This window comes from Lissotriton helveticus, chromosome 1_1 (genome assembly GCF_964261635.1).
Source record: "Lissotriton helveticus chromosome 1_1, aLisHel1.1, whole genome shotgun sequence".
NCBI lineage: Eukaryota > Metazoa > Chordata > Amphibia > Caudata > Salamandridae > Lissotriton > Lissotriton helveticus.
The window spans coordinates 1,783,559,816-1,783,581,850 of record NC_136057.1 but is presented as its reverse complement, the minus strand read 5'-3'; the positions used below and the strand labels follow the sequence as shown (position 1 = coordinate 1,783,581,850).

Genomic DNA, 22,035 nt, shown 5'->3' with positions numbered 1-22,035 from the left:
TTCTTATGTACTGCAATGAGGGAATGGTCAGCAGGATGTTGCAGTACAGGTAGCACACACATAATTAAGGTACTAAAAATATTGTTAGCATAAAGTCATGCAATGCATTTTCCCCACAGTGGTAAATATAACTTTCAGAATTTAAAATATTGTTAGGCAAGGTCTGTATGTCTCAGTTCCAGGGTACTTTCTGTAAGTGTCAATAATGAATGTTCTTGTGGTGCGCTGTCATCTGCTTCTCCTCATGGTCCGTAGTCGTCTTGTTCAGGGGCGGTTTCATGGACCTGCCCTGCGTGCTTCACTCAACAGCATCAGTTGGTGTCACCGTTCCTGGGACACTTGATTATGGACCCTCAGCGTTGTTGTTAGGAAAGGTTTGGTCTGTCTCCCCCTTGTCTTGTGTTTTGCGCTGCTCCACTTGTGGCCGGTGCTCATCTGTTAAAGGTGCCTCTGCCTCAGGAGTTGTTGGTGCAGCCCTGCATCGTGTACCGTGCAGCTACTCGGGACGTCCCTGCACCTTTAGTGATGCTCTGGTAACCAGGAGCACAACGTGGGGTCCAGTCCACCTAGAAGTAAAACAAACTTTTTTTATTTTTCTCACCATGATCATGTCTCTAGGTTTAAAAGGGTGAGTTTGTTCTAAGGAAGGATGGGGCAAAGCTTCCTTCACCTGAAGATGGTGATGCCTCAAGACCACTGATAATTGTACAGCATAGTCACAAATCTGCCCATCCATCCACAGCAGTGCTGCTTGGGATGCTGTGAGAGGCAACCTCAACCCCACCGACATAGGCCGCCCCATCAATACCTCATGGGGGGACAAGAGAGTTGTTCTATATGGTGTTGCTCTTATGGCATGCAGCACTTAAGGCAGCGCATCTGGCCATTTCAGGCCTGTTGCATCAGCTGTTTGGGCTAATTTATGTCTTATTGTGGCGTTCATTCTCTCCATCTGGCCTAAACTTTGTGGGTGGTAAGGGGCATGCAGTTTCCACTCTATTCCCAAACAGTCACATATCTTTTCCACAATGGCAGCAACAAATTCACTCCCTCTGTCACTGTTTATGTTCTGGGGACCCCAAATTGAGGTATTAAATCTTTCATCAAGCATTGCACAACAGTTGCTGCATCATTCTTCCTAGTGGCAAACGCCTCCACCCATTTTGAAAATTGATCCGCAAATATTGGAATCCATTCACTTGGAGCATATAGGCGAAGTCTATTTGAATGTTGGTAAAGGGACCCTCTGGTACTGGCAAGTGATCATGGGTAGTGGGGGACCGACCTTTAGCATGTTGGGCACAGACAAGACATTGGGAGCAGAATTGTGCAGTGAAAGATGTTATCCCTGGTGCAAACCATTCTTGTCTAATCAAAGCATTCATCCCTCCTTGAGCCATGGAGTGGGTCACGGGCAAGCCTTGTAAGGGGCAGCAACATACTTGCTGGGGCCATAGGCCTCCCATCCTGGTGGACCCACAATCCCTCATCATTTGGCTCACATCCAGCATCAATCCACACTCTTTCTTCCTCTGGTGGTGCAGACCATTGTGCTTCTTTCACATCAGCTAGCAACAATTGTCTCTGAAACAGCTGTATTTGTAGAGTATTTTTTGCCATTGAAGGCACCATCTGTACTGGCTGTAACATGCTCTCTTTTGCTGCTGTGTCAGCCATGGCGTTACCTCTGGCTATCTCAGCATTAGCTCCTGTATGTCCCTCACATTTTTTTTTTTTTTTAAACCTTTATTGTACAGAAAGCGCTCACAGATACGGGCCTACAACCCATCGGGCCGGCCACCACAATGAAAAACAACCATATCAGGCAGTACAGAAGCACCAAAAGGATATCACAGCAATCCATACAAGAAGCAAAGGCAAAAAGCCACCGAGCAAACATCACGAACAGGATGAGAGAAGGTTGATTTTATAATAGAAGAAAGGGTGTCGCAGAATAATGGCAATCCGTAAAGTCCAGAGGGCCGTGGTGGGCCGCGAGCAAGCAGAAGTATCGAACACAGGAAAATTCAAAAAGAACAGTTACATTTTGGTAAAGGCAGAACGTGAGTCCCACAATAATAAGCAATTGCAACCGCTGCCCAGCGCCCTCCCACCACCACGAAAACACACAATAATACACAAAACTAAAATTAGACTTGCAAAACAAGGAGCCCTCTGTTACAACAACCCGGGGAAGGAAAGAAAAAAGGGGGAGAGGGGAAAAAAAGGGGGGGAAAGGACATAGGAAAAAAAGGGGGGGAGAAGTAAGAACGCAGCATCACTGCACGCGCCCCACGGCTAACGAAGCACTCAAGAATAGACCGGCACATGGAACTAGTGGTAACAGGAGGAATGAATGCGTAGTAAACCGTGACGGCAGGAATACCAGAAGGCCCATGCTAGCAAAAACACCCCAGGGGGCCACATGCCTACACCGCGTCTCGAAAAAGGGGGGATACATAAGAGCCATAGAACCAAAAAGAATGAGGGGAAAACACAATACGACAGACCCCCCCCCCACCCCGCACATCCCACCCTGCACCCCTGCAGAAGGCTATGGCCTACCCCCCGGCAGCGTGCCTGTCGCCCTAATCAGAACCCGAAATATAGAAGAGATAAGTAAGAAAGAACCACAAAGACAAAAAGAAGAAGGGAAAACAGGGAAATAACAACGGGAGAGGAGCCACATAATCAAAACCCCATCAGCTCCCTCCTCCCCGTCCGAAAATACTCAGAGCCCACGGGAAGATAGGAAGCACAAGGATAAACTCCAGGAACATGAAGGAGAATCGAACATAGTCATACAGTTACAAACGGATCATCCGACCATACCGCAAGATAATAGTCCACCGAGGCAAGTTCATCTCAACCCTGTCCTTGTTTATCACAAGCTGTAGTCGTCCAACGCACAAGGAACCAGATCATGCGGAACAGGAGGTGAATAACAGGGAGTCCGATCGGCAATCCACACAAGCCATATCGATTGCGACCCGGATGAACAGGAAAGGACGGCAACCACATCAGGCAATGCAGGCACAGTTCCGGCGACAATATGAGGAAAGCCGGTCCGGCGGACCAATCACAGGATCTTCGTTCGGCCATTCGAGGCAAAAAAGGAAAGGGAGATCCAACGAGGCCGGTCCGGACGGGACCCGGCCGGCGGACCCCTCGCACAGGGGGGAGCTCAGGATGAAGGCGGGCAGCAGAGATCCGTACACCCACACCGACGGCAGCCGCCGGGTCCACGACCTCCAGGAAAGTTCCAGCAGCACACAACAGAGATGAAGCCGCACCCACCAAGGGGGGCCCAGCAGGCCCGGCAAAATGATACTCATCCAGGTCAATGACAGGTGCGGCCATGGGAGCACCCCAGGAGCGCAAGGCGGCGAGGATGTCGCTAAGCGTAGGCTCACCTTTACGGTATTCAGCAAACGTGCCATGCGGCAGACCAGCGTCGCCAGTCTCGGCCAGGCCGAGAGACATGGGGCCGGCTGCCATCTTAGAAGCCCGGCGGGGCCGCGGCAAACTCCGACCCCCGTCCGGGCACCAGCGGGGCAAACAGGACACAGCCGACCACCAGCAGAGGCACCACCAGAGCAGGAAGGGGGGCCACCAGAAGAAGGCGAGTCGCCGGCTCCCCACACGCCACCGGCTCCGCTCTCCGAGTCCGGGCGGAGGGACTCAAAATGGCCGGACCGGAGAACAAAGGGGAGACGAGCCACATACACGGTCAACCCCGTCCATGGAAGGCAGTGCCCCAACACCAGGCCGCGGGACCGCCGGACCAGGCCCGGATAGCCGTTACCGGTCTAATTGCACATCGGCCTCTCCGACCGAACCCACACCGCCACCAAGTGCCGGCCACAGCGCTCCGTCCCGCCCGGGCGCCGCCAAGGAGTGTCAGGCCCGCTCGCTCCGGAGGCCCCGAAGCAGACAAGGGCGCAGCTCAGGATCCGCGGCACCCAGGAACAAACAGATCAAACCGTAAGTGCCTGTGAAATGTTGTAGTTCCATAGTCTATCAAAGAATACTTCCCGGGGCAGGATAAAACACAGGATAGACGTTCCAGACAGGAAAGCAAACGGAGCCGAGCTAAAACGCGGCCATCTCGGACGCGAGCTTGGCCCCTCCCCCCCTCACATTTTTTAACTGCTATTCTGTTGGGTAGTAGTATTGCCTGTAGCAAATTCTTTACTAATGGGCCATTTTGAATGGGGCATCCTGCTGCTGTTATGAAACCACGATACTGCCACAGCTGGCCAAAATCATGGACAACTCCAAAGGCATAACGTGAATCAGTGTAAATATTAACATTTTTCCCCTCAGCTAGGATGCATGCTCTTGTTACAGCACACAGCTCGGCTTGCTGGGCAGATGTGCCAGGGGGGAAGGCTGCACTTTCAACTATGGTGTCTACTGTTGTTATAGCATACCCTGCTCTGTAATCTGTGTCTGTTAGTCTTCTGGAGGAACTGTCAGTGTACCACATAAACAATACAAGGGTCGTCCAACACAATGGGAGCCGGTCTCTCTACCATCACTGCTGCTGATGCCACTGCTCTCAAACAACCTGGATGCCCAGTTACTGCTGCAGGCAAAGTCACGGAGTAGTATACCACAGGTCTTTTTCCTGAGCCATGCTGCTGTGTCAGCTCACCATTTGCAATGCCATTTTGCTCTGACTCATAGAGATGGAAGGGCAGTTTGTAATCAGGCAGCCCCAGGGCAGTACACAAAGTCTCTTTCAGTTTCTTACAACAGTTTGCAAGTTCATTAGTCTATACAATGTTGTTGGGAGCATCTTGTAGTGTACATTGTGGCAGGACAGCATCATAGGATCTGTACTCAGGGATCCACTGGCGGCAGTAGTTCATCATCCCCAGGAATGACAGCATTCCTTTCTTGGTGGACGGAGGCTGCATGCCCTGAATCATTTTATCCTGTCAGGTGATATGCGGCGTGTACCTTTGGGATACCACATAACCCAGGTAAGTCACCTCTTTTGGAATGATAGGACTATTACAGGGGCTGAATGTCTTTTTAATGAAACCTTGTTGCAAGAGAGATTCAATCAGGTTTTATTCCCTCCTCTGCCTGAGGTGACAGCCTGCACTGACGGACATAAGGTAATTCAGCATTCTCTTTAAGTGTCACTTTATGGGGAGGGAATGTTTTCAATAATCCTGCCTCATTTTTGTGTTTTGCCCAAATCTCTGACATCACTTGCTCTAGGACCTTGTTTTGAGTCAGCTGTAAAGCCATATTCCCTTCAAGCTTGTCAAAAACTGCAGTCCTGTCCTTTCTGTTCATACACAACGTCCAACACCACCCTTCTCCATCTCCTAACACAGACATCATTCCTAAAGGAAATGTAAAATCCTTAGTTATAGGTAAGTCCTGAAGGCGTTTGACCAATGGGCCCAAATCCTTAGGATAGTAACCTTGTGCTGCAGCTATGGATACATATGGTTCAGAATCTGGCACTTGAAATAACCTCTTTTCCTGTGGTCCTATTTCAATGCTCACTGCACACCCTTCTTTTCCTACATTTAATGTGTGCTCAAGCAACTCCATTGTCCAGTGCAAATGTTTGTCTGCCCTAGAGGCATACCATTCAGTCACTGCTCCTGTGAAAAATGCTGCAGTACAGTGTATGGGCCCAGGTACTAATTTCAACTGCACTACATGAGTGACCAATTCACTCTCAATGTCAGGGCTGTATTTAAATAGTTATTGAAACATATTTTCATAAAAATCTCCATGTAATAGAGTCCATTGATAACGTGTTAGAGAGAGAGACAAGACAGGGGGTGCACATAACACAGAGTCCTCACTTAATTTGCAAGCAGTAAGTGTTCTATTACCATCTCTTATATAGTTATGAGAAGCGTGCCCAACTCGTGATATCCTTTAGTGGACCAATCAGGGTGGCGTAGTTTACAACTGTGGGCCACAGAAGCTAGCAATCCATTCATAAGAGTTTGCGTAGCCAATACCTTATAGGACTCTGTGGTGTGCGGTACCGCTGCACTGTTATCCCATGCTTCATTGTACCTTTAGATGTAATCAGCCACTGACTCACCTGGCTTCTGCAAAGTGGCAGTGACTTGAGAAAAATTACCATGTTTAACTGCTAGGCCATTAATTGTGTCCCTGATAGACTCTAACCAATTAATCAATCTATTTTCTGTGACATCCATATTATTAGTCAGTATGGTCCAATCTCTTTCCTGTGGAATTTGGAACACACTTTTTACTAAAGACCATCTGCTCCCATATCCTATTTTAATAGCATTTCTACATCTCGAGGGAGGGGGGTATAGGCAATACATATTTTATGAAGCCACTCATAATATTTTACACTGGCAGGGGGTGGGTCAGGCGCGTCCTTAGTCATTTGGGCTGCCTCCAAGGGGGTCCATGGTTTTGGCATGGCTGTCCCCCCAACACTATTTTTGGTGCAGTTAGTTTAGTGTTCAATAGTATGTCATCAGCATATGAGTTCTCACCCTTTCCCTTTAGGGTCCGTGTTTGTGACTGTATATGTATCAGCCGTTCCCTCCTCTCTAGCTTATCCTGTAGTTTATTAATGGAGCATTGTATTTCCTCCCTATCAGTGATCACTTCTTCTTGGTACTCATCTGCCTCTTTCATCAGGTGTGTCAACTGCTCATGTTCCTCCTCATCGTTTCTCTCTTTTGCACTCAGCCCTAAATCTTCCCTCAGACCAAAAGTGGAAGGTTGGGCTGGGGATTCAAAAGCATGTAGCAAGTCCCCTCCTAAGGATAAGTGCCCATTCAGGACTGGTGTTCTAAAACTGCCCTCTCTGGGGCTAGTTGGTATGTCAGGTATCCTAGTTAAATCACCTTCCAGGGATATGCCAGTGCTTGCTCAGGTGTGTTATGTCTTTCACACTGTATGTAGGGGCCTGAAAGTGATGGGTAAATTGAAGTTGCTGAAGGAGGGGATGAGAACTGAGGTGCAGGAGAAACAGGCCCTGCAGACTGGATGTTTTGTCCCAATGTTTGGTGGCTGGTCTCATTGCTGGCTCTATCTGAGACCCAGGAATTAAATTCACTATTTGCATTTACTCTCTGTCTTTTCCTTTCTTCCTCAGTAAGCAAGAAAATCTCCTCCTCAGTCAATGCGCTACTAGTTATTTGCTCAAAGTCTGTTCCTTCCCCCAGTTTGACAAAAAGGCCTTGAGGCTTGGAGGCAATGAACAGTTTCTTTAACTTATTTATGTCAATATTTACTTGACGGTGCGTCCATATACATAGCAGAGCAGCAGCCCGTCTAGAAGTAGTGGCATTTGGTATTTCTTTAATCCGGTCTGCTTCAATTGTTGAAAACCCACACTTTTGCCATAGTGACAACAAATGCTGTTCTGTTTGTACATAGTTACTTAATTCCAATAAACACTGGCTATAAGATGTTGTCCAATCTTTTGATAATTCTGGCTCTTTTGTAGTGGCTTCTTGCACTCACTATTCACAATTGCTATTGCAGAACAGTTTCTGTATTCAGTGGAGGCATTCCCCTGGCCTTTCTTTTTTGAAAGGAGAGCTTTATTTTTTGCAATTGAAAGCCACTGCTGTAAACAATCTTTTACATAATGTAAATCCCATGATAGGTCACCCTTTAAGTGTATACTTTCTGTCACACGTTCAATATCATCTATCTCAAGAGAACCAAATCTAGGCCACATCCCTTCATTCCCTTTCCACGTCCATACTAGCGCGCAAAAAGGAGTTATATATTCTAAATAATTTGTATCTTTTACAACCTGAGCTGCAGGGTTATCTGCTGGTAATTTAAAATCCTTCTCTAATGACAGTTGTTTAAACAATTGTTTTGTCTTCTTCACCATCCTCGACTCGAAACTCACCATGACCAAACAAGTCAACGCAGTCTCCTCCACCTGCTTCAACACCCTCCGCATGCTCTGCAAGATCTACAGATGGATCCCGACTAACACAAGGAAAACAGTCACCCAGGCCCTAGTCAGCAGCAGACTTGACTACGGAAACGCCCTACGCCAGAGCCTCGTCCAAGTTTATCAACAGACTGCAGAGAATCCAGAACGCCTCTGCACGCCTGATCCTCGATGTCCCGCGCCGCGACCACATCACCCCCCACCTGAGGAGCCTGCACTGGCTTCCCGTCGACAGAAGAATCTCCTTCAAGCTCCTGATCCACGCACACAAGGCACTCCACAAGACCGGACCAGCCTATCTCAACAACCGGCTCTCCTTGTACGTACCCAACAGGAAACTTCGCTCTACTGACCACGCCCTGGCCACGGTCCCGCGCATCCGTAGAACTACCTCCGGAGGCAGATCCTTCTCCCATCGCGCCACCAGGACCTGGAGCACCCTCCCCCTCAACCTACGACAAACCGAAGACCTGCTGACCTTCAGGAGACAACTCAAGACCTGGCTCTTCAACCAATAGCAGCAGCACCCCCCCCCCCCCCCCTCCCCAGTGCTTTGAAACCCTCACGGGTATGTAGTGCGCGTTTACAAATTACTTGATTGATTGATTGATTACCACCTCCATAGTTCCTTTAGAATTGCGGGTACCCATTGTGCCCTTCACTCACAATTTTAAACCCCAAAAGATAAACAGATTTGTCTCCTGGAAGGAAACATTTGTTAGCATTTGGATAGAGAGACTTGAGAGAAAAAAACAACAGCTGTGGACCACTCAGACACAATAGAAGATAATGTGGCACACCTTGCGTCTTACTGCTAGTTTAACGAGGTAATCTTCGCACAGCAAAGTTATCAAGTTTCTGGGCGCCTCAGGAATTGTCCCCTCTGGCTAGAGGAGGACACTTAGGTGAAACTAGTACCAGAAAGGTGTAGGAAATTCCCACACCATATCCTGTAGGTGCTCCTGTAGAGGTAAATATAGCCTCAAATTTATGTAGAATTACTCCAATTCAAAGTTGCGATAATTCATCAAAATTTAATTCCAAACGTCATATCTTGCAATCATATTGACTTCAAATTATGCTTTTCAATATTTTTCGTCATTAACATTTCAGATGTAGAAATCCCTATGCATTTCGGGACGGAAGTCCCTTCGTCAGGGGACTCAAATCGATCTATAAAGGAAACAAACATTGTTTCAGGAGGGGCGCTTTTTTCGGTGAGGTGTAAGTGAGATCATAAAAAAGTGGAGCCGAAAATTGTGAATTACGTGACAACAAAACGTGGGAATGAGACCTGTTCATTCTATGATCATAGACCCCAGTGAAATCATTGAGTCTTAGCAGAAAACCAACGTAAAAAATGGTGAAAAGCGTGTTCCGAGATCAATCATGCCGAACTATGGAAAGTGCCAAAAATCCAAATTAGCGATAGATTATCACCCGGGAAAGTACCCAACTATATAACAATCCGTGCGTGTCAAGTTATGATTTAACAAAACCCTTAGGAGTCCTTACCCGAAAGTTCTGTTACATCGCGTTTAGTAGCGTGTACCGGCAGAAATCCTTACCCATGCAAGGGGGAGTGTGTTATGAGCGCGAGTGAATCAACATAAAAAACGGACTCTCGTAAGCATGCAACGAGGGAACCGGAATGTGAATATAAATCACAAGTAAAAATAGTCAAAACGCCCTAGGGCTGCATGAAAAGTAACCTAGATTATATACGGTGAAGTTATAGGAAAACAACATAAAATATAATTATATTGACGCAATCATTTGTGAGACACTGAAGGTGTCGGTCATCTTAGGTCGGTCAAAAAACAGAGATGGAAGGTAAGTGACAGTGTAAAAAGGAAGCTTTTTAACATCTCACCTAGTGAAAGGAATACAATAGGGATCATAATTAACAAAGGGTAAAAGAAGAAAGGAAAAGAAGAAAATGAGGAAAACGGACAGGTGAAAGGTTGGAAAAGTAATTATAATGGAAGGTCGACATTTCAAAGGGGAAGAAGGGATGAGGCTGGTTAGAAAGCTTAAAAAGAAAGAAAGAAAGAAAAAGGGTTAGGGAAAAACTGTGAGGCAACAAGAAACAGGGAAAAAATGCATTGTAAAAAATACATTGTAAAAAATGCATACTGTGTAAGGCAAATACAGTACAGGAAGCATGTTCAAAGGAAACAACTAAATTCAATCCGTTAATTAAGTCCTTTCGGTTGGCATGAGTCTAAGAATTTTATCCCAAAAAGTTCACGCTGTAGTAGTTTTTTTCGATTGTCTACGCCAGATCTCGTTGGCACAACCTCCAGTACAAAGAACCTTAACTGGCTGATGTTATGCGAGGATGTTGTAAAGTGAGCAGCTAAGGGAGATTTCAAATTCTTGTTCCGTATTGTGCTTTTATGCTCCGTTAAACGCGATTTGATTTTTCTTTCGATCTTACCAACATAAGGTAAGCCGCAAGGGCATTTCAGTAGGTAGACCAAATTCATGGAGTCACAAGTAGCATTGGTTTTCAAATTGATGAGTTTCCCAGAAGAAGGATGGTTCATGTGATTACCTCTGATGATATTATTGCAATGACTGCAATTATGGCACGGTATGGTACCAGAGAACACAGTGTTAGGTGGTATGGGCTTACGTTCCAACATATTTGTCAAGTTATTCGCTCGTTGATAAGCAAACAGTGGAGTGTCATTAAATATTCCTTGGAAGTCTGGTTCAAACTGTATCATCTGCCAATTCTTTAGAATAATGTTTTTTATAGCTGGGCTTCTAGAAGAGTATTTAGATACAAATACCGGTCTCTCACTTTTGTTGATGACAGTGCGAGGGGTTAAAAGGTCATTTCTATACTTAAACGTGATGCGGTCACGAGCGGCCTGCAAGGTGGATTCAGGATATTTTCTCTAAGTGTTTTTTCAAAGGAGTTGGATGACAGCTGGTGTACAGAAGGGCATTATTCCGATCAGTTGCTTTTACAAACAACGAAGTTTTTAAGTTTGTGTTGTCAAGTGTGACTAGGATGTCCAAGAAAGGTAAGCTCTTAGTGTCCACATTGTAAGTGAAACGAATATGGTCATCCACGCTGTTGATATGGGAAATTAATGTGGGTATTTCTTCAGGTGGTCCAACCCAAATCAAAAAGATATCGTCAATGTATCTCCAGTATGTCTCAATTTTGTTGGACCATTGAACATTGTTCAAAATGTGATCAATTTCAAAACGATGCATGAACAGATTCGCGTAGCTGGGAGCTGCACAATTGCCCATAGAAGTGCCCACTAGTTGCATATAGAACTCGTCATTCCAGGTAAAGTAGCGGTGGTATAACATGAACTGCATAAGCTCGAGTAATAAAACTTTCAAATCATCGTTCATGGAATCGGGCAGTAGAAAAGATTCCAGGGCTTCAATGCCCCTGTTATGAGGTGTTGATGTGTATAGTGCACACACATCAATGGTGACCAAAGTGTGTTGGATAGTTGGATTCAAAGTCAATCTGTTCAGTTGGTTGAGAAAGTCCGTGGAATCACGTATGTATGTAGACATGCCTCTCACGATGGGCTGGAGGTACATGTCAACAAACTTCCCAGTCGGTTCGTGAATTGAGTTCCTTGTAGACACGATTGGTCTAAATGGCGGTTGGTGTACATTTTTATGGATTTTTGGCAGCATATGAATGCTGGGACATTTTGGATGTGGATGGATCAGGTATTTCAAGTCTTTTTGGGTGATGGTTCCCATTTCAGCTGCCTTTTCTAGGATGGTCTTCAAAATCTTCAAGAAAGTATCAGTGGGGTCAGAGTTCAGTTTCATGTAAAGTTCCCTATCATTCACGTGGGTGGTTACATTTGCTTGATAGAACTCTTGGTCTAACACAACCAAGGCTCCGCCTTTATCAGCCTTGCAACAAGTGATTTGCTTGTTGTTGATGATTTCGTTGAGTGCTCGAGAATCTCTGGCATTGAAGTTGGTAACTTTGGAAGGAGGTTTTTTGAAATGTTCTTTCAAAGCTTTCAAGGTTATGGTCTCATACGAATCAAAAATCTTATGACTCACAGGAGCCATAAAAGAGCTCTTACTTCTCAGATCCTTACAAGCGTGTAGCGTAGGAGGACCTATAGGAGGATTCACATTAGTGAAAAAGTGGCGTAGTCGTAGGTTACGCATGAATTTGAAAAAACATATCTCCAACTCAAGTTCATTGGTGTGGTAAGTTGGGACAAAAGAAATCCCTTTTTGTAGAACATTCAATTGATTGGTAGACAAGAGTGTTTTCGAAATGTTGATGACTAGGTTCTTTTGCTCCTGGTCGCTTGGGCTATGGACGTTGCTGCTGTTGCGGCTGTGGTTTCTACCCCTCCTGGTTCTACGTAACGGTTGGACCTTTCTCTAAAAAAGGAACACCAGAAGTTGTGGGGATATTCCGAGAAATGTTTTCACCCCCTTTGTCCTGGGGGGTCATTCTTTGGGGTCTACCCAGTGGTTGACCGCTTTTTTGCGCTGTTGATCCATCTGAAGAGCTGCCTTCATCGGATGAAGGATTGGTAAAGGGTCTTTGTTGTCTCTGTTGGGCGTAGACCTCCGCCCAACTGTAGACCTCCCCCAATTTGTAATCCATAGTGTTTCTTTTGTATTTCCTTATCTTTCTGTCATTTATTTCTTTTGTGTATTTGTCCAACTGAATGTTGATATCCTCAAGGGCTTTATCAAGTTCATCTTTGTTCATGTTTTTATCCAAGTTCTGGTGAATCTGACCAATTTCTTTTTCAAGGTCATTAATTACTTTCGAAAGCTCTTTGACGATTAAGAGAATTAAATCCAAAGAACAGCGGTTTAAAATGGCGTACCAGCGTTCCGTGAACTTAGGGTTGTTCCTGCAGAGAGTAGGCTTTAGGGCGATGCGTAAGCCTCTGGGGATACGTAAGTCTTTGTGGTATCTGATCAATCTTCCAGCGTTTAAACGTTGGTTAATGACTCTTTTTGAAGTGTATAGGAGTTGCCTTAACATGCTAGGGTTAGAGAAAGTGCTCGAAGAGGTTGGGTCCACCTCCTTAACAAGTGAATAGATCCTTTTGGTTTCCTCAAGGTCAAATCCAAAGGTGTTGGCGCGATTCGCCGTGATGCTTGATATTTCTTCATAGGACATTTTTATGGGGTGCTCACACGTTGTAGCCAGAAATTTCAAGAAACAATAGAAGATAATGTGGCACACCTTGCGTCTTACTGCTAGTTTAACGAGGTAATCTTCGCACAGCAAAGTTATCAAGTTTCTGGGCGCCTCAGGAATGGTCCCCTCTGGCTAGAGGAGGACACTTAGGTGAAACTAGTACCAGAAAGGTGTAGGAAATTCCCACACCATATCCTGTAGGTGCTCCTGTAGAGGTAAATATAGCCTCAAATTTATGTAGAATTACTCCAATTAAAAGTTGCGATAATTCATCAAAATTTTATTCCAAACGTCATATATTGCAATCATATTGACTTCAAATGATGGTTTTCAATATTTTTCGTCATTAACATTTCAGATGTAGAAATCCCTATACATTTCGGGACGGAAGTCCCTTCGTCAGGGGACTCAAATCGATCTATAAAGGAAACAAACATTGTTTCAGGAGGGGCGCTTTTTTCGGTGAGGTGTAAGTGAGATCATAAAAAAGTGGAGCCGAAAATTGTGAATTACGTGACAACAAAACGTGGGAATGAGACCTGTTCATTCTATGATCATAGACCCCAGTGAAATCATTGAGTCTTAGCAGAAAACCAACGTAAAAAATGGTGAAAAGCGTGTTCCGAGATCAATCATGCCGAACTATGGAAAGTGGCAAAAATCCAAATTAGCGATAGATTATCACCCGGGAAAGTACCCAACTATATAACAATCTGTGCGTGTCAAGTTATGATTTAACAAAACCCTTAGGAGTCCTTACCCGAAAGTTCTGTTACATTGCGTTTAGTAGCGTGTACCGGCAGAAATCCTTACCCATGCAAGGGGGAGTGTGTTATGAGCGCGAGTGAATCAACATAAAAAACGGACTCTCGTAAGCATGCAACGAGGGAACCGGAATGTGAATATAAATCACGAGTAAAAATAGTCAAAACGCCCTAGGGCTGCATGAAAAGTAACCTAGATTATATACGGTGAAGTTATAGGAAAACAAAATAAAATATAATTATAGACGCAATCATTTGTGAGACACTGAAGGTGTCGGCCATCTTAGGTCGGTCAAAAAACAGAGATGGAAGGTAATTGACAGTGTAAAAAGGAAGCTTTTTAACATCTCACCTAGTGAAAGGAATACAGTAGGGATCATAATTAACAAAGGGTAAAAGAAGAAAGGAAAAGAAGAAAATGAGGAAAACGGACAGGTGAAAGGTTGGAAAAGTAACTATAATGGAAGGTCGACATTTCAAAGGGGAAGAAGGGATGAGGTTGGTTAGAAAGCTTAAAAAGAAGGAAAGAAAGAAAAAGGGTTAGGGAAAAACTGTGAGGCAACAAGAAACAGGGAAAAAAATACATTGTAAAAAATGCATACTGTGTAAGGCAAATACAGTACAGGAAGCATGTTCAAAGGAAACAACTAAATTCAATCCGTTCATTAAGTCCTTTCGGTTGGCATGAGTCTAAGAATTTTATCCAAAAAAGTTCACGCTGTAGTAGTTTTTTTCGATTGTCTACGCCAGATCTCGTTGGCACAACCTCCAGTACAAGGAACCTTAACTGGCTGATGTTATGCGAGGATGTTGTAAAGTGAGCAGCTAAGGGAGATTTCAAATTCTTGTTCCGTATTGTGCTTTTATGCTCCGTTAAACGCACTTTGATTTTTCTTTCGGTCTTACCAACATAAGGTAAGCCGCAAGGGCATTTCAGTAGGTAGACCAAATTCATGGAGTCACAAGTAGCATTGGTTTTCAAACTGATGAGTTTCCCAGAAGAAGGATGGTTCATGTGATTACCTCTGATGATATTATTGCAATGACTGCAATTATGGCACGGTATGGTACCAGAGAACACAGTGTTAGGTGGTATGGGCTTACGTTCCAACATATTTGTCAAGTTATTCGCTCGTTGATAAGCAAACAGTGGAGTGTCATTAAATATTCCTTGGAAGTCTGGTTCAAACTGTATCATCTGCCAATTCTTTAGAATAATGTTTTTTATAGCTGGGCTTCTAGAAGAGTATTTAGATACAAATACCGGTCTCTCACTTTTGTTGATGACAGTGCGAGGGGTTAAAAGGTCATTTCTATACTTAAACGTGATGCGGTCACGAGCGGCCTGCAAGGTGGATTCAGGATATTTTCTCTACCTGTATTTTTGTAAAATGTTCCCTTCAGTATGTTGGTATTCCTCAGGTTCGGAGCATATCCTTTTAGCCCTCAACAACCGAGAGAAAGGTAAGTGTTTTTTCAAAGGAGTTGGATGACAGCTGGTGTACAGAAGGGCATTATTCCGATCAGTTGCTTTTACAAACAACAAAGTTTTTAAGTTTGTGTTGTCAATTGTGACTAGGATGTCCAAGAAAGGTAAGCTCTTAGTGTCCACATTGTAAGTGAAACGAATATGGTCATCCACGCTGCTGATATGGGAAATGAATGTGGGTATTTCTTCAGGTGGTCCAACCCAAATCAAAAAGATATCGTCAATGTATCTCCAGTATGTCTCAATTTTGTTGGACCATTGAACATTGTTCAAAATGTGATCAATTTCAAAACGATGCATGAACAGATTCGCGTAGCTGGGAGCTGCACAATTGCCCATAGAAGTGCCCACTAGTTGCATATAGAACTCGTCATTCCAGGTAAAGTAGCTCTGGTATAACATGAACTGCATAAGCTCGAGTAATAAAACTTTCAAATCATCGTTCATGGAATCGGGCAGTAGAAAAGATTCCAGGGCTTCAATGCCCCTGTTGTGAGGTATTGATGTGTATAGTGCACACACATCAATGGTGACCAAAGTGTGTTGGATAGTTGGATTCAAAGTCAATCTGTTCAGTTGGTTGAGAAAGTCCGTGGAATCACGTATGTATGTAGACATGCCTCTCACGATGGGCTGGAGGTACATGTCAACAAACTTCCCAGTTAGTTTGTGAATTGAGTTTCTTGTAGACACGATTGGTCTAAATGGCGGTTGGTGTAAATTTTTATGGATTTTTGGCAGCATATGAATGCTGGAATATTTTGGATGTGGATGGATCAGGTATTTCAAGTCTTTTTGGGTGATGGTTCCCATTTCAGTGGCCTTTTCTAGGATGGTCTTCAAAATTTTCAAGAAAGTATCAGTGGGGTCAGAGTTCAGTTTCATGTAAAGTTCCCTATCATTCACGTGGGTGGTTACATTTGCTTGATAGAACTCTTGGTCTAACACAACCAAGGCTCCGCCTTTATCAGCCTTGCAACAAGTGATTCGCTTGTTGTTGATGATTTTGTTGAGTGCTCGAGAATCTCTGGCATTGAAGTTGCTAACTTTGGAAGGAGGTTTTTTGAAATGTTCTTTCAAAGCTTTCAAGGTTATGGTCTCATACGAATCAAAAATCTTATGACTCACAGGAGCCATAAAAGAGCTCTTACTTCGCAGATCCTTACAAGCGTGTAGCGTAGGAGGACCTATAGGAGGATTTACGTTAGTGAAAAAGTGGCGTAGTCGTAGGTTACGCATGAATTTGAAAAAACATATCTCCAACTCAAGTTCATTGGTGTGGTAAGTTGGGACAAAAGAAATCCCTTTTTGTAGAACATTCAATTGATTGGTAGACAAGAGTGTTTTCGAAATGTTGATGACTAGGTTCTTTTGCTCCTAACACTGTGTTCTCTGGTACCATACTGTGCCATAATTGCAGTCATTGCAATAATATCATCAGAGGTAATCACATGAACCATCCTTCTTCTGGGAAACTCATCAGTTTGAAAACCAATGCTACTTGTGACTCCATGAATTTGGTCTACCTACTGAAATGCCCTTGCAGCTTACCTTATGTTGGTAAGACCAAAAGAAAAATCAAAGTGCGTTTAAGGGAGCATAAAAGCACAATACGGAACAAGAATTTGAAATCTCCCTTAGCTGCTCACTTTACAACATCCTCGCATAACATCAGCCAGTTAAGGTTCCTTGTACTGGAGGTTGTGCCAACGAGATCTGGCGTAGACAATCGAAAAAAACGACTAGAGCGTGAACTTTTTTGGATACAATTCTTAGACTCATGCCAACCGAAAGGACTTAATGAACGGTTTGAATTTAGTTGTTTCCTTTGAACATGCTTCCTGTACTTTATTTGCCTTACACAGTATGCATTTTTTACAATGTATTTTTTTCCCTGTTTCTTGTTGCCTCACAGTTTTTCCCTAACCCTTTTTCTTTCTTTCTTTCTTTTAAGCTTTCTAACCAACCTCATCCCTTCTTCCCCTTTGAAATGTCGACCTTCCATTATAATTACTTTTCCAACCTTTCACCTGTCCGTTTTAATTTTCTTCTTTTCCTTTCTTTTTTTACCCTTTGTTAATTATGATCCCTATTGTATTCCTTTGGTGAGATGTTAAAAAGCTTCCTTTTTACACTGTCAATTACCTTCCATCTCGGTTTTTTGACCGACCTAAGATGGCCGACACCTTCAGTGTCTCACAAATGATTGCGTCAATATAATTATATTTTATGTTGTTTTCCTATAACTTCACCGTATATAATCTAGGTTACTTTTCATGCAGCCCTAGGGCGTTTTGACTATTTTTACTCATGATTTATATTCACATTCCGGTTCCCTTGTTGCATGCTTACGAGAGTCCGTTTTTTTATGTTGATTCACTCGCGCTCATAACACACTCCCCCTTGCATGGGTAAGGATTTCTGCCGGTACACGCTACTAAACGCGATGTAACAGAACTTTCGGGTAAGGACTCCTAAGGGTTTTGTTAAATCATAACTTGACACGCACGGATTGTTATATAGTTGGGTACTTTCCCGGGTGATAAATTAATCTATCGCTAATTTGGATTTTTGGCACTTTCCATAGTTCGGCATGATTGATCTCGGAACACGCTTTTCACCATTTTTTACGTTGGGTTTCTGCTAACACTCAATGATTTCACTGGGGTCTATGATCATAGAATGAACAGGTCTCATTCCCACGTTTTGTTGTCACGTAATTCACAATTTTCGGCTCCACTTTTTTATGATCTCACTTACACCTCACCGAAAAAAGCGCCCCTCCTGAAACAATGTTTGTTTCCTTTATAGATCGATTTGAGTCCCCTGACGAAGGGACTTCCGTCCCGAAATGTATAGGGATTTCTACATCTGAAATGTTAATGACGAAAAATATTGAAAAGCATCATTTGAAGTCAATATGATTGCAATATATGACGTTTGGAATTAAATTTTGATGAATTATCGCAACTTTGAATTGGAGTAATTCTACATAAATTTGAGGCTATATTTACCTCTACAGGAGCACCTACAGGATATGGTGTGGGAATTTCCTACACCTTTCTGGTACTAGGACCACTCAGACACCACATAAAACAATTTGACTTCTCTGATGCAATTTGTTTTGATATCACTTAAAGAAGAATTTCAAAGAAACATAGCGGGACAATACTTTTAAAGAGCAACACATAAACATAATTAAATACAGTCATTGATCAATGACTGAACAGTGCAAATTTGAAATTCATTTCCTTGTGTCCTACAGCCAGCCAATAGTCCATGCTTCCCACGCTACACTCTGGGAGGGTTGTTTTTATTTCTTCGTCCCTCTACTTTTGGGTCATAAATTATTGTCTTGCCTAGGCTCTCCTGTTGCGTATGGGGTCCCTTAGACCCCTGTCGCATATCAACTCCAAGGTATTGATACAGAGAAAGATTTCATGGATGAGAAAAATTTCAATCAATGATGAAAAAATATCAATCAATATTTCTCTACAGTCCCCTAGTTAGATTAAATGCCGGTTACTACCCCCTTGTCAGAAGCAATACTCTTACCGCCCGATCTTGCACAGGAACAGAAGTCGAGTAGTTCCCTACTCCCTCCACAGGATCCCTCAGAGCCGTTAAGAAACCTGACTCTCAGTGACCCTTTTTCAGCGCTACTCTGGAAATAATTTCTAAAACCATGTACAAAAGTATAAAATCACACATATACTCGACAGTGGGGCCCATAACACTGTGAGTCACTCCCAAAAACACTTCCATCCTACTTCATGGATCGGTGAGATTCAAAGGAGAGCTGCTGTATCATAGTGGAGTGTCTAAAACTAAAACTGGATATTTATACTATTTACACCTGCAGTTTAAACGAGTTTACCATGGTTTTTATTAACAAAACATTTATTTAGACACGCCACCACTGTGGTCGACAGATCTGCTAGTAAAAAATTAGGCGTAGGAAGACTCAAGACCAGCTTAATTCTCCATTTATCTAATTTTTATTAAAAGCAAATTTAACATGTCTAAAAATGTATTCACTTTATTTATTTCTTTATTCAAAAACAACATTTAAAGGAATAAGAGTTTAATCTCAAACAGTTAATTTCCATTTATTTTCGAAAATTCAGAAATAGACATTTTATTTAGATTTCAGAAATGCAAGTATTAGCAAAAACAAATAGTTCCCAAAATTCATTTTCTCCTAATTTCCCTAACTAATAACCTCATCTAGAGCTCAGTCCTCATTCAAAAAGAAATAGAAAATTATTCTGAGTCTTACATCTCAGGAAAATCAGCATTCCGGTAGCATCTCGGGAGGAAATCGAAAAGAAGTTTTTTCCTCAGTAAAACCAGCACTTTTGATCTCTTTTCACTAGCTCTATCTATCTAAAAGAGTAACTTTCCGCATAAATTCGAGTTCTGATTGGACAATTTGGGGTGGATGAGCATCACCTCATCATTACAATATTCATTTTTTTCTTCCGTCAGCTAAAATCCTAAAGGTTCATTGTTTAAGCGTCTGGCCTAATCATGTTCTCAATTAGCAACTTTACTAAATCTTCTCACGTTCAGAAAACATTGTGCTCATCCTTTTTGGCAGCCATCTGGACTTTCAGGCCACTCTGTCCTTGAACCGCTTTCACTTCAGGCACAAGCAGCTCGCATTCAAACTCGGACTTGAGCTGCGCATGCTCAGTTCATCTTTTATTCGCAGTTTAATAAAACAGCCATGTTTTCACTAGGCCTCACAGGCCAGAATGGGAACTATCATAGAAACAAACACAAACAAACATTAATTTTAGAAATGTAACCCTTCTGTTTACCTCCCCCCTTACTAAGGTTTTCCCTATTAGTAGTTGCCGAGCAAAATAAGCAACATTTAGGCGTAATATGCTCACCTGTCTTCATGTTTTGCCACAAAATACGTAAACAAAAAGCAAATTTATGCCGCATTTCATTATCTCAAAGCTGCTGATTAGTTTAGGACACGACAAAATCACATAATTAGTTAATTATGATTGCCACATAAGCAAAATGAGTTCCCACGTATGTCTGTGTAGGTGCAAATTTTATTCTAGGTTGGTTAATTTCACACATCACTCAATTAGTTCAGGTTAGGATTATGGAAGTGTGATTTTGCAAGGGGTACACAAAATTTTGCGTCTCCACCTTGCTTCATCAACCCCGCAGGGGGAAGGGGGAGTAGATAAAATAAGAAACACAGAAGAGACTGCACTGGAACTTTTCTTACTGCTTCTCTTGTTTAGTCTGTTTGCAGACGCCACTTCGGAGAAACTTTACATATATTCAACATGAGAGATTAGTAATATAACCCCTAACTACTCTGTCTTCTATTTGTAATTAACTTATTGTCTTTACCTAAATTTCCAGTCTTCTTGCTCCTCTTCCCTTATTAAGTCTTAATTGCCTTTTGACTTCTTCTGATGAGATATACCTATTGAACAAAACTATGGTTACTTTGTTATTATTTTCTATTTTGTCCTTTGTATTTGTTACTGTATTTAATTCCTTACCATCTCTACTTCTTCTGTTACCTTTATCTTCTCCTGAATATATTCTCCTAGTAAATTCACCACTAACTCTATCCTATAATCTATATACACTACCTAATTGATAATTCTAATGAAAACTATCCCTACACTGTGTTTGAAAACTATGTGTTCCTAACTAAGAGTTCTACTTTAATGTATTGTTTTCTTTTTCCTTTCAGGTTCTCTTGCATTCGATATCTCTGGTAAGTACTCGTTATCCTGCCTTCCCCTTGACCTTTCCTTCTGAAAAATGCATTCTAAATGAATTCTTCTCTACTGTTTTAATGTCCAATCACTTATCTCTCCTTCTTGCTGTTTTGCAGGGACGACGGTTTCTTTGGAGGCCTCTGGATACCGAAGGTTTTGAAGACACAACAGGAACGACAGAAGCAGAGTTGACCGCTCCCGTCATAAACGCTCACTCGAGTTCTTCTTACTCGCGCTTAACCTTCAAACACGGTAAGAATTTGCCGCCTCCAAAAGCAACAACTGCGGAGACTCAGGGACACACGTCCAACTCCGGAAAATCTTCTAGTGAAGTGCGCAGTTTGTTTAACTCGCGCTCCTCACCTAACGCTCTGCACCTGAGGACTGCCTGAAAACTAGACCGCACCGTTAACTTTAGCTTTGGCGGCCATCTCGGAGTTCCATTCATGACTCCAATACCGCCAACCATTATTTTGGAAGCATTTACCTTGGTCCCAACAGCTGATTTTATTGGATATGACAGAGATTGTATGCCTTGCCTGCCTAGGGGCTCTGACAGCCCTTTCTTTTAAAAAAAAAAATACTATGTTCTAACTGAGCATTTGAAACACTGAACGGTCACTTCTGCAAGTTATTTTAGCTTTACAGCATACTTACCAACTGGTGGCATTACAGTCCTTCAATGCATCCCTCTTCTGACGCCACTTTGTTGGGTAATACATCCATTATGTTGGGTAATAAATCCTCCAACTCTCCTCAGAGCGACGCAAAGCAAACAGACCCAGCTGCCACAAAACACAGGAAATGTTCTTGCACCTTTGTCCGTTTATTGGCATGCCAAGGCAGAAGGCAGAAGCAGTGTCACGTCTTGGAACAAGCTTCTTCTGCCCCTCATAGGTATTCAGAGGAGAATATAT

At 43.0% G+C, this 22,035-nt stretch overlaps 1 long non-coding RNA gene across 2 annotated transcripts in view; it reads left to right on the top strand.

The window, feature by feature from the left end:
• The window catches only part of LOC144752491 (uncharacterized), an 87,699-nt gene extending 66,334 nt beyond the window's left edge, over positions 1-21,365 (top strand). For both annotated transcript variants that reach the window (XR_013594121.1, XR_013594120.1), the window contains 2 exons: positions 21,091-21,114; positions 21,235-21,365. This is a non-coding gene — a long non-coding RNA (uncharacterized LOC144752491). The remainder of the gene's footprint in view (positions 1-21,090; positions 21,115-21,234) is intronic.
• The last annotated feature ends 670 nt before the right edge of the window (positions 21,366-22,035 follow it).